Below are 14,298 nucleotides of genomic sequence, written 5' to 3' on the forward strand. Positions count from 1 at the left end.
AGAAAACTAGGTATAACCCTATTTTCATGAAAAGATCTTAGAGCTTCTCAAGGTGAACCCCTGCAAGTCTGCATACGACCGACACATCCTCAACTATATTCTTTTTTGCATTTTCACACATATTCATTATGATTTCTAAATATCGGACACTATTAGGCTATTGGTACATCCGAGTCTTTGCGAATGGACATGTTGTTGTGACCCATCTAGCGCGTCACCTTTTACTAAGAGTTCTCCCCCACTTGGGTTTAAATTAATATCTGCTTACAATGAAAATAAACTACACATCCACCATGTCCTTGAGATCCATCTCCACTATCATATACAGTCCCAATGACATTATATTAGCCAAGTTGGTTGGTTACCTCTAATTTTTGAAGGTGCTCAAAAACTCTCACCACAACATCATCTTCCTGCTATATGTAAACGATCCTAAGAGGAAGTTATTCCCGAGTCGGAATTGGTTTAAGCAGCCGCGTACAATACATAATCAAATAGATACTCGGATAACTAATTTTAAGGCTATGCAAACCTACCCGTGCATCTTCCTAAATATGGTCACACTATAATCAATATAAAGCTAGCTATATGTACCCAAACGTATGTAACTAGAATATAATAACAATAGAAACCACAAAACCATACTAGCTACGTATCGAGGGCAGAATATGATCATGTTGATGAAAATGGTGAGATATCTTCACCTCCAATATGCAATCTTGACATATATGTCCCTTCTGCCTGTACCTATCACATTTAGACTTACGGTGTATAAACCTGTAGGTCCTTCCACCCTTACCACAGATGTCGTTGTCCTCCGGCGTCCAGTTCCTGGCAGAACAACATCAACTACTTGGTAGATGTTAGTAGAGTCAGATCCTGCACCCACTTATTATTTCCCATATATGTCTCCAAACTAAGATCTCTCTCATTGGATACCTCCATAATCCTATTAGTAGGCTTAATGATGGCAAACCGCTCCTCGAACCTAAAGACCAACATGTCGTTGATCCACCCACTAAATAATAGACATCTCCTTTAGTAAGTTATGTGAGACTTCAACATCAATCCATTCATGCAAGACTACATTATCCGAGTCGTTCCTAGAGCTTTCATCTCCATGTCTCTTAGTCGACATTCTGTTGATATAAACATAAATTATAACCACCAATCCAATGATTATCATTATACTACTCTCTACATACTCGTCCCTCAGTGTCCTCTATCACCATTTCCATTCAAATAGAAAACCATTCCCACGATGTACCAGCATACTTTCAAAATGCTCACTAACTCACACTCAACTCCTTGGGTTCCCTATGACATTTCCCGACTCGATCGTGGATTTTGTGCTTTGATAGTAGGTGAACTACTACTATCTTCCACAATTATCCATGCTCATTTTGAGACCTGCCCTGAAGTGAACAATTCGCTTCTCACCAATAATTATAACACTCATGTCTATACCAACGTGTTCTCACACATCTCCTAGCTCACTAGGAATCGCACCTCGCCCTGCTATCCGATACGGAAGAAACTTTTACCGATATCAAATAACCATCTTACAAATACAACTATATGCAACAAAATTTAAATAGTCTTTCGATGGAAATATCATGCACTATAATGGTAAAACTCAAATGAGTGTTGCATAATAGAGCCGAATGAAGCATTCTAAAACTATTTAATTTTTATAGCATGTAACCTAAGGATCTATGTTTTCACTATTGAACATATAAATAAGAATATCAAATACAAAACCCTAGAAATCTTAGGTTATTTTCAAAAACCATAAGAGGGTTTTGGTTTACATACCTTGTTGTTACTGTAGCAAATAACAATAATCATTCACTTGTAGATCTCTTGGAAGCAAGCACCACAATTGTAAGTAGCAAGAAGGAAGACTATAGAGAGAATAGAGGGGAATATACAATTTCAACTATCTCTCTGAAGGTATGAGTGGCCGAAAATACAAGAGTTAAGGGTCTTTATATAGTGGTCCAAGGAAACCCTAGTTGACCTGATTTGAATATTAAATTAATATTTAAAATATGGTATTTATATTGTTCCTTATTTATCCACATGAGATATTCTAGAAACCCTATAATATCGTCCCAAAACCATTTACCCCTAGGGTTGGAAGGCTCTTGAGCCTTTTGTTCAACTATTGAATAATTACACTTTAGATCTTATAGTTTTAATTAATTCCATTAATCCTAAAATTAATTCAAATTAATTTCTAATCAATTATTAATTACATAATATCTTTTCTAAATAATATATTATTTTCATAATTCATTAATAAACTATTTATTTCAATTTATTAATCACATAATAAATCAATCTCTTTCTCTCTAAAAGTAATCCTGTCCAATTGCTAGGTTCGAGGGAAACCCAAAAGGTATGTGTAACTATCAACTGGAGTACATACCAATTGTAGTTATAGGCTTAGACACCTAATCCAACAGTCTCCCACTTGGATAAGTCTGTAACTATAACTTCCAGTACAGCTTCTGAATTGATCAACAAATTATAGCTTCCAAAAGCCAATGTAGAACTTTGACCCAGTCAGTTATGCCTCCTAAGATAAGTGACCATACAATCCTCCATTCTCCAATATATCATTCGGATATGAGACATGTAATATAATTAATCTCATTTTCCAAGACTTTGTTTCCGAATTTCTGATTTGTGAAGATATAGGACTTATAATCGAACGAATAAATTTAGTATTGGCTAGGTCCAACACAGTCAACACAAGTTACTGCTTTTCCCGTTAGGGAAAAAGGAATGAATAAACTTTGACTTATATGCTTCCACCTTTACTTATCCTGTCATGCATGACAATACCTTTCATAACATCAAGTTACTGATGCGTTTACACATTACAAATATACAATCGAATTGTAAATTACAACTCATATATATATATATATATATATATATATATATATATATATATATATATATATATATATATATATATATATTCGTTTCAAGATCATAGGATATTATCATCTTAGAATTACTCGTGGTGGAATCCATGAAGTAATTCTATGAGCATGGGTTTATCCAATACTGAAATCTCTATTTCTAAGTACTCACTACTAGAAAAACAGCCTTTTACGACGCTCATTGCGCGTCGTAAAAGGCTCAGACGATGCGCAAATGCGCGTCAAGGAAGGCCTTGTCATAAAGAGAGACGACGCGCATTTACGATGCTCATTTACGACGCGCAATTACGACGCGCATTTACGACACGCAATGTGTATCAAGGAAGGCCCTGTCATAAAGGAAGACGACACACATTCACGTGTCGTAACCTTACGACGCACGTAATGCGTATCAAGAAAGCCCCTGTCAAGAAAGGCCATGTCATAAATTTAAATGACACATTTTTGCGTATCGTAAATTTAGATATTTAAAAAAAAATATATTTTCATATTTATTAATTTTTAAATTAAATTTGCATTTAATGTGTCATAATAGAAATAAAATACCATATATAAAAAAATACAATCCATTGCATAAACTTTAATGTCATACAATTCTATTTCTTACAATATATAAATTTGCATTCATCTAATCTACTCTATGTTTCATACTAACAATTGAAATGAAGAATACAACACTTGCATTTTCAGCATCTTATCTCTTTCGGCTTGAGCTTTCTTTTCCACTTGTAACTCGAGAGCTATTCGCTTTCATCAACCCTGTAAACACAACACAAAATCACTTGTCATTTTCATTCTACTTTTATGTTTACTAGTCAATCCTTCAACTTTCTTTACTAATTAGATTCACCTGGCACCAATATTGATGATGTTTACTAGTCAATCCTTCAATCTATCATATGAAGTATGAAAAATATGAACAATAGGAAATGGAAGTTCAAAATCCTAACCAAACATCCCAGATATATAACATTATGCCCTCCTGGTGCTTGTCCTCCTGACAACACAACTCCTATCTTCAAGGCAGATCCTGATTCATTAGATTCACCTAGCACCAATATTGCTGCTGGTTGCCCAAACAGGGATGGGAAAAGTTTTGCAATTTCATCTGAAACCATTTGAACAAGCACAACTAAAGTCATAATCCTTCATCTTTACACTCAATATGTGCAGGTGATCAGATGTGTTTTGCAATTCTTTTATGTGATTTTTGATTATAAAAAACAAATCTCCAATTTGTTTAGTACTGGTTCGTTTTTACAGTAGTTTCACAAGGTATTTATCGTAAGCAGTTAACTTTAAAACTCAAAATGCAAAATTCGATCATAAAACCTAATTAACATCTACACACAACGTAATCAATTAACATAGCTAGAAAAACACTTAAATTCTTGTTTATCCAATGCAGCAGTGACTGAATTAGAAAGATTATTATCAATCCATCATTAAAAAGAATCCGATCAATTGTGATCATAGCATAAATAGTTTTGCTTTTACAGGGGTTGTAAATTCACTTCAGTATCAATATGAAGTGAGAAATACCTGGATTTCCGACAGCGGAGCTAGCGGGACCATCGACGATTTTGAAGGGGCTTCTGGAGCAAGCGACAAGTCCACAGGAGTGTCTTCCACGGGTGGGTACAGAAGATAAAAGCTGTTGTCACAAACATAAAAATATTAAATTAAGAAAAAAGAAAAAAGAAAAATATTATTCGAATTTTGAAAACATGCCTGTGTTGACTCAGTAGATGGTTTGTTAGTCCCTTGAGACGTCCGCCTTCACTGTCTACATATTAAATTAAGAAAAAAGAAAAATATTAAATTAAAAAAATATTAGTTCCCTTGAGACGTCCGCCTTCGCTGTCTACATAATTCAGACCAGAGCCCTACAAAAAAAGTAACGCAGACGTAAAATGACTGTTTTGCCCTTCATTTTTAATATTTTCATGATATACATATAAAGGGTATTGTAATATATAGACTTTTTCATCTCATCCTGGAATCATCTCATCCTAAACTAAGCGTGACAATGATCCAACCAGCAAAGGGGCATACGGTGTCATGCTTGGAGCATTTTCAGCTGCAAACTTTTCAAACCAATTCCGGAAGATGTCATAGCAAGGCAAATAGATTCCCACCAATTCAAATAAAATATTATCATTAAGCATTCATTAATGGAAGAAAAAGAAAAAAAAATCAGGGACTTACAGTTAGTATAGCCAATGCAAGGCCAGCATTGGTGCCTCGCCATAATCTTCCTAATCCCTCCTAAAAAGACACTCACAAATCTTAAAATGATCAACAATTAGAAAAGTGCTGGACTACAGAATATATATAAGAGGAAGAAGATGACCAACCTGCCGAATAATTTTGTAGAAAACATCAAGTGTTCCTTTGTACTCAAAGCAATCTGGAGGACAGATGGACACTGTACCATGTACTCCAGCACGCGTACATGATGGAGAACATCTTAGATCCGTAAACATCTAAAACAAACAATTACATGATTATCAAGATTGCACAACATTCTAACAAATATTACAAAGTAAACATACCATGTTTGGTCCAAAAACGGCCATTCGACTCGTAAGATTAGTCATTGGATGTGAGTATGCTACACCAACAGCCTGTGCTTGCAGCCTTGTCTGTCAAATCACAATCATACACAAAATGAAGAATCATTACCATGGTCATCAACACCCAATATGAAGTTAACGAGAATGAACAACAAATTAGAAACATTAATAAGCAACACATAGTTTTCAAGGGAGAATGATATCTGAATTTGAGTTTGTATGTCAAAATCTACCCTTTTGGGGCACAGGCTGAAGAGATTGCTGAGAAATTTGCGAGTCTGTAGCAATCAGCCTGGTGGGGAAAAAGCTTGCTTCTTTTACATCAACAGTGCAGGTGAGTTAGTAAACTCTGTCCTTTTTTTGTAATTTTGGGTATTTCATGGTTAGTTGATTTATAAAAAATATGAAATTGATATCGAGTGCAGGCTGCTATGAAAGATGCTCTTGTTCGTATACTTATGTCTTGGGGCATAAAACTTATAGTCACGAGGTGAAACTACCACATCACTTCTACCAGTCAACCTTTTGAACCTACATACATCAAAAAAAAAAAATTGAATCATCATCTATAATAATAATAATAATAATAATAATAATAATAATAATAATAATAATAATAATAATAATAATAATAACAATAATATAAATGTTTTACTATTAATTATTTTTAAAACGATAATGAATATCGTTACCACTCTGCGTCATATATATGTGTAATAGTTGGCTTCTCCATGATATCCAAACCATTAACTACAACAAAAAGAACTCGTTTCTAAACACTAACTCATCCGAAGACTTAGATATGTATTCATGAATTAGTGATTACCCATCTTTGTATAGAATAACAACCACCCACACATCAGATGGAGCTTGTGACACCTCACGCACAAAACCGGATCCTGAAATGGGAATACTTGACCCAAACTTTGCAACTTTCACTTGGGAGGTATGTTACCAAGTTTTCTTTGAATATCATCCTATTGAGATGATGCCCCTTAAACATATTTGTAGACAAAGTGGTAGTATGCCATTGTTGCTAACTGTTTATTGATCCTTGACTTGTGAAGATCAGCTTTATCATTTGGCTCCCAAGATCTCTGCAAGCATAACGAATAATGGGTATTAAGACTTAAGAGATTACTAGAATATGTCCAAACATCTTGTGTAAATGGATAAACCGATCACAAAGCAAGGTAAAGACTCAAGACTCAAGAGATGTTTCATGTTCATTGTTTACCTTCCAGATGCAGCAACATCAAAGAATTTCTCTGTTCTACATATGGGATTAGGGACATGAAATGAGTTGCCTGATATGTTCTAAAACCATGTTCTTAAGAAAAGCAGTCAAAGCAGAGGAAATAAAAGATTTTGGATTGAATATCAAAGTATAATGTCCTAATATGTTCTAAAACTAAATATGTAATAATAGGTGTGTACGTGTTCTTGTAAATATCCAATGTATAATAGCCACATCAACGTTTTCTAAAGCAGACACCCCGAAAAGAAATGGTACCTTCCAAAAGACCGATTTCTGAAGCAAACACCCCGAAAAGAAAAGAAATTTCTAAAAAACTGCATTACTCCAGACATACTGGCATTTCTACAAAAAAATTCCAAAAATCAGCAACATTTGTAATGATAATACCAAAAAAACCTTATTACATATACTATAATAAAAACCACGAAAAATGATTACAATTTTAAATTTCAGGCGTATTGAACCTCTATTATCAAATAACATTTCAGCAGCAACAGTTACAGCTGCAAGCAAGACCTGAGCTTCCTTGTGGCTTCTCTATTTTCTCCCCTAATCCTTGACTTCTCTAACCTCAGAAAGATATTGGTGCACCAATGCAGTTCCTTATAAGTTATTAACTCTAACGAATCCTTGGTTCAAGCATTTCATCGAACAATTGGACTGCATAGTAAAACACCCTTTCAAATCTCAATATAAAATGGGCAAGACAAAGTAATGTAAAAACAAACCAAAAACATAATCGACACATAAACCCTTGGAAAAAAAATAAACACCTGGTGGGAAAACATCTGAATAACCACTGCCATCAGCCCATGAATAAGCTCTAATCTCAAGCTTTGTGCGCATCGAGCGGGGTACAGAGGAGGTCTTCAAACAACAAAAGAAGTGTAATGAAAGAGTCATGGTAACGGAATAGAAAAACAGGAGAAACTTTAGGAAACATAATTGGCTGTAGAAAAAATGTACATATGGAGAATAGGATGTGTGAAAGCTATCGACGTATTGAGGCACCTTGTTTTTTTTTCTAGAAGTTGACTATTTCAAGAAACATGAACCATCAGAACAACCGACAGCAAGGACCTATGATAAATTCAACTCAATAGATAAAATAGATCGATATCATTCATATTAGGTTGAGAAGAAAAACCGAGCAATATCAAGTAATGACAAGAAGAAAGATTGATTACGGCACAGAAGAAATATTCAATGAAGCAAATAATTCTTACCATTTGTTTAGGACAAAGAAAAGCTCATCTCTACTCTTTGAAACCTTCATCATACGTGTGTTAACCTAAATCTTCCTGTTCGTCTTTTTCCTTCCCTCTCACTTTCTGGTAACGGTGGGTTCAATAAAAATATAAATTCGTGTGAGAACAGATATAAAAATTAAACATATATTAGAAATGGGGATTAGGTTTTGAGAGTGAAAGAAAGGGGGATCATGCTGGTAAATGATAGAGAGGCGGACCAACGAACGTCTATTGTGGCCGACTCCATCTCCATCTTCTACGGTCGTCACCTGGTGTTGATCAGTGGAAGAATGTGTCCCCAATTGATTAGATGATGTGGAGGTTAGCCTGGATGAGGTTTTTCCACAAGGAGATGGAGATAATTGTGAATGGGCGGTGGATTATCAAAAGAGGTTTGACATCGATCGGCAGAAGGTGTAAGGATTAATCCAGTTGGATGAGGCGGTGAATGAAAGAAGGCAGTGAGGTTAGTCTAGTAATTTGAAAGATAGATGGTGATGGGGAAGAACGGTCGTCTTTCATTGGAAGTCGACGGCGGTGGGAGACACTCAGAATGGTCGAAGAAGCAACATATGGCGGAAGGTGAATTGAGGTTTGAGAATTGAGAGATAATAAAGAAAGATAGGGGTTTTCGACGGGGATGAGCTAGGGTTTTCAGCCGGTGGAAACAAAGCGGGCTTTTTAATTTTTGGGTTTCATTTCCCCCTCATAATGAAACGCGCGTTTCATTAAAATTTATAAAGCGACATGGTTAGACGACACGCATTTTATTTAAGGTGCCCTCCGTTTTTTTTAGACACTAATTTTACAGCGCGCAAAAATGCATGCCCTCTATGTTTCATATTTTGGAAAAGTGACATCAATTTTTAGAGCACGCTCAAATGCGTGTTCTCTATCAGCGCGTGTCATTGATTGCGCATCGTAAAAGGCTGTTTTTCTAGTAGTGACTAATGAACACTTGTAACAATTATATTGCTATGTCTAACTCCCTTAGACAATCTACAATTCAGTTTATAACAATCTTAATTCACTACTTACTTCCAAAAGTATGACGAACTGTGGAATTAATAATCATACTATTTAGGAAGTAAAAATGCAACGAAACACATGAATAAATAATTGACAAAAGGCAGTAAGCAAAGTTATAAATAATTCTCCATTATTTAATCACCCAAAAATCAATTACATTTATTTTTTTTTACAAGTTTCAACATAACTATCTAATTACTTAAAACTAATATCATCTCTCAGACCAATGCTCTTGGCATGCTGACTGTGCTTGACCCTACTCAGAGCCTTCGTCAACGGATATGTAGGATTCTCTTATGATGATACCCTCTTCACGATGAGGCGACCTTCTTCTACACTATGTCTGATGTAATGGTACTTTCTATCGATATGCGTAGACTTTCCATGATCTCTTGGTTCCTTAGTCAAGGCAATTTCTCCTTAATTATCGTTGAAAACATCCATTGGCTCCTGAATGGTTGGGACAAATCCAAGATCTACAATGAAGTTCTTTAATCAAGATGCTTCATTATATGCTTCACTTGGAACTATGTAGTTTGATTCGCAGGTTGAATAAGCCACCGTGTCCTGTTTGGAACTCTTCCAAGTTACTGCTCCACTGTTTAGGATGAACACCCAGCCTGACTGAGAACGAAAGATGTTTATATTTGTCTAAAAGCTAGTGTCACTGTACCCAATCACTCTCAACATATCACTGCCACCAAGGACTAGAAGCATGTCCTTTATCCTTCAAAAATACTTTTGAATGTTTTTAACTGCTGCCTAATGAGCTTTACCAGGATTTCCCTGATAGCAATTGACCATGATCAAGGAAAAAGACATATCAGGGTGAGTACATGTCATAACGTACATGATCGACCTTACAACCAAAGCATAAGGTTCCCGACTCATATAAGTTATCTCTTCATCTGTTGAAAATTTTTATGATGATGCTTGCTAAGGATAGGGGTGTACAACAACCAATAGTTAAACCTTGTGGTATTTGTATCCAAGTTGGAAATCCCATTGATATCTGCCCGATGTTACGAGAAGATATAAAGCTAGTTCAAGTCACATAATTTTCTAGTCAACGACAAGGAAATTTTCCATCAAGAAGCAACCTAAATTGCTACCAACCCAATGCCAATTTTTAGCCAAGGCCACCACCATATCAACCTAGACCTCCATTTTAGAATCAAATGCATGACGAACCAAGTTTCCAACCAAACTTCCAACCTCATCAATCTCCTCATCAATATCAATTCCAACCTCAAAACATGTAACAAGGAAGTAGTTCAAGCGGTTTAGGAATGTATTTGGAAGACATTGTCAAGAGTTTAGCCACAAGTATTCAATCATTTTAAAATGAGACCAAGGAGAATATGAAGACTTTGAAGTAAAAAATGACTCAACTCACCACTACTATGAGTAAATTGGAGTCATAAGGAAAAATACCCACACAAACTGAGAAGAACCCAAAGCATAATGCATGTGCCATCAATTTAAGGAATGGAAAAGTGTATGAAGGTCCAAATATAATTAAAGAAGAAGAAGAGATGGATTTAGAGAAAGAAGATGAGAAGTCAAAAGCATCCTTAAATATTCCTCTCATTGATTCCATCAAACAAGTCACAAGGTATGCTAAATTCCTTAAGGAATTATGCACATCTAAGAAAAAGTTATAAGGGAATGAAATTATCAAAGTAAGTGAGAATGTTTCTGTGATGCTACAAAAATGACTACCTAAAAAATGTATGGATTTGAATGTTTTCATGGTTCCTTGTAAGTTAGGTAACCTTCATGTTCCATGAGCTATGCTAGACCTTGGAGGTTCTATCAATGTTTTTCCTTATTTTATATTTAAAACTTTAAATATTGGAAAATTGAAGAAGACCGGGTGATCATACAATTGGCTGACTAATCTTTAGTACATCCAAAAGGTGTGCTATAGGATGGGTTAGTTTAAGTGAATGAACTAATATTTCCAGCAGATTTTTATGTTCTTGACATGGATGATGACGATCACCAAATTTAAGTTCAATCCTTACAGGAAGACCTTTTCAAAAACATCCAGACAAAATTTGATGTTTATGATGGTAAATTGTCCGAATTTGATGGAGAGGTGATTAATTTTAACATTTATGATGCCATGAGATATCCAAGTGATATTTCATCTTTGAACTTTATTTATGTCATTGAGCGATTTACTAAAGAATGTTTTAATTTGTCTAACATTGATGTTTTGGCCTTAGTTCTAGACATGAATCTTCAAAAAGATAGAGTGGAAAACTTTCCAAAGAGTTCAAGATTGATGAAGAGATTATGGAAATTGTATCATGAATGGATAAAAAGAAGTAGATGAGGTCTAATGTTCCAAAGATGAAATTATAGATTCCTAATGAGAAAGTTGTACCTTCTATTGTACAGGCATCCGAATTGGAACTCAAGACTTTGTCGGAGCATCTCAAATATGCTTATCTTGGAGAGAAAGAGACTTTGTCCGTGATTATTTCTACCAAGTTGACAACCAAGGAAGGAGAAGATCTTTTCACCAATTTGAAGGAATATAAAGAAGCTATTGGGTGGACTATAGCCAACATCAAAGGGCTAAGTCCTTTATTTATCATGTATAAAATCCTTATAGAAGAAGATTAGAAGCCTTCCCAAGAACTTTAAAGGCATTTGAGCCATCCAATGATGGAGGTTGTGATGAAAGAAATTCTAAAGTTGTTGAATGTGGCAATAATCTATCCTATATCGGATAGTAAGTGGGTAAGCCCGATAAAAGTTATACCAAAGAAGACCGATATTACGATTACCAAGAATGACGAAGGTGAATTAGTCCCTACCCATGTGTAAAACATGTGGAAAGTTTGCATAGACTATAGAAGACTCAATGCCTCAACTCGAAAATACCAGTTCCCACTTCTTTTTATTGACCAAATGTTAAAAAGGTTAGAAGGAAATAGACAATATTGTTGCTTGGATGGGTATTATGGTTTTCACCAAATACTTGTTGCACTCGAGGATCAAGAAAATACCACCTTCACATGTCCTTTTGGAACATTTGCATATAGCTGCATGCCTTTTGGGATTTACAATGCTCCCGCCACTTTTCAAAGGTACATGGTAAGTATCTTTTTGGAGTATGTTGATGAAATCATTGAAGTGTTTATAGACAATTTCATTGTGTATGGTAATTACTTTCATGAATGTTTGGGTAATTTGAAGAAGATTTTTCAAAGATGTATTGAGACCAACCTTGTTAATAATTTTGAAAAGTATCATTGTATGGTTGATAAAGGTCTCATACTTGGTCATGTTGTGTCTTCTAAGGGTCTAGAGGTAGACAAAGCAAAAATTGATATCACTAAGTCTTCACCTTATCCCAATTGTGTTTGTGAGGTACACTCATTTCTTGGTCATGCCGGTTTTTATAGAAGATTCATCAAGGAATTTTCCAAGATATATCGTACCATGTGTGAGCTCTTACAAAAATATGCAAAATTCGAATTTTCCTAGGGGTGTAAGGAAGCTTTTGATCAGTTGAAGGTGTTGCTAATTTCCACACCAATACTTTAATCACCAGATTGGAGTTTACCATTTGAAATCATGTATGACGCTAGTAATCATGCGGTTGATGTAGTGTTGGGGAAAAGAAAACATCAAGTCCCTCATGTCATATACTATGCCTCAAAGACACTTGATTGTGCATAAGTCAATTACTCCATAACTAAAAAATAACTTTTGTCCATTGTTTTTTCTTTAGGAAAGTTCTGTCAATATTTGTTAGGTTCTAAAGTGATATTTATTCTGATCGTACAGCTCTGGGGTACCTACTTGCCAATAAAGATTCGAAGCCTAGACTCATTAGATGGATTTTGCTCTTACAAGAGTTTGACATTGCAATCAAGGGCAAGAGCAACAAAGAAAACCTTGTGGCTGATCATCTTAGTAGGATTGTCTCTCTCGATGACTCGAATCCTATCCTTGACATATTTCCTGATGAAAATTTGTTTTCAGCAAAAGTTGCCTCATGTTATATTGATATCGTGAACTACATCGTGACAAATCAATTTCCACCAGATTTGATTCATTGGCGAAAAGACAAAATTAAGAAAGAAGCTAAGAGGTATGTGTGGGATGAGCCATACTTGTGGAAATATTGTTTTAACCAAATGATCAACCAATATGTTGAACAACATTTGGTATCTTCTATCTTAGCATTTTGTCACTCTTATTCTTGTGGAGGACCTTTTGGTCCTCAAAGAACTGCAAGAAATGTCTTAGAGAGTGGATTTTACCTACGAAGTATCTTCCATGACTCTTATATTTTTTTGTGCAAGCTATGATAAGTGTCAAAAGATTGGTCCTTTAAGCTAAATGAATCAAATGCACCTTAACCCCATTTTAGTTTGTGAAAATTTTAAAGTGAGGGGCATTGATTTCATGGGTCCTTTCCCATCCTTTATAGGTTTTACTTACATTTTGTTGGTTGTGGATTTTGTCTCTAAGTAGGTGGAAGCTAAAGCCACTCATACTAACGATTCAGTAGTTGTGATATATTTTGTGAAGGCTAACATGTTTTCTAGATTTGGAGTTCCAAAAGCCTTAATCAATGATCGCAATTCACATTTTTGCAGTCGTATGTTGGGAAGTGTTTTGAAGAAGTACGGTGTTACTCATAAAGTTTCATCAACATACCACCCACAAATGAATGGACGACCCGAAGTGAGCAATCTGCAAATTAAGAGCATTTTGGAGAAGAAAGTGATTATATCAAGGAAATATTGTGATGGGTTTTAGCCATAAGAACTTTCCTATGTGCGCATGAAAAACCCTATTGCTCGGATCTAGGCTTTCTAATTAAACATGCTTTGAATCCAAGACTTCTAATAGCTAATTAGGTTAAATAACAATGATGAAACAGATCTAGAATCATACCTTTGAGTTCCTTGTTGATCTTGTTTGTCTTGGAGCTTCTAGAGTCACAAATGTCACTCCTCTAATGGCTTACAAACACCAATAGCAAGCAAGATGATTTAGGAGAGAGGAGAGGGGAGGAATTCGGCCAGAGGTTCCTTGCTTTAGGTTGTGTGTTGAATTCCCTCACCCCTAGGGTCTATTTATACTTGTAGACTCCTTAAGGGTTACAACCTAAACCCTAATTGGATAATCTTCTCTTAAGGCTATCCAAATCCATTCCATAGATAACCCTATGGACGATTTTGGCTTATCCAAGCCCTAGAAAT

This window comes from Lactuca saligna, chromosome 3 (assembly GCF_052625555.1).
Source record: "Lactuca saligna cultivar CGN05327 chromosome 3, ASM5262555v1, whole genome shotgun sequence".
In the NCBI taxonomy this organism is placed as follows: Eukaryota; Viridiplantae; Streptophyta; class Magnoliopsida; order Asterales; family Asteraceae; genus Lactuca; species Lactuca saligna.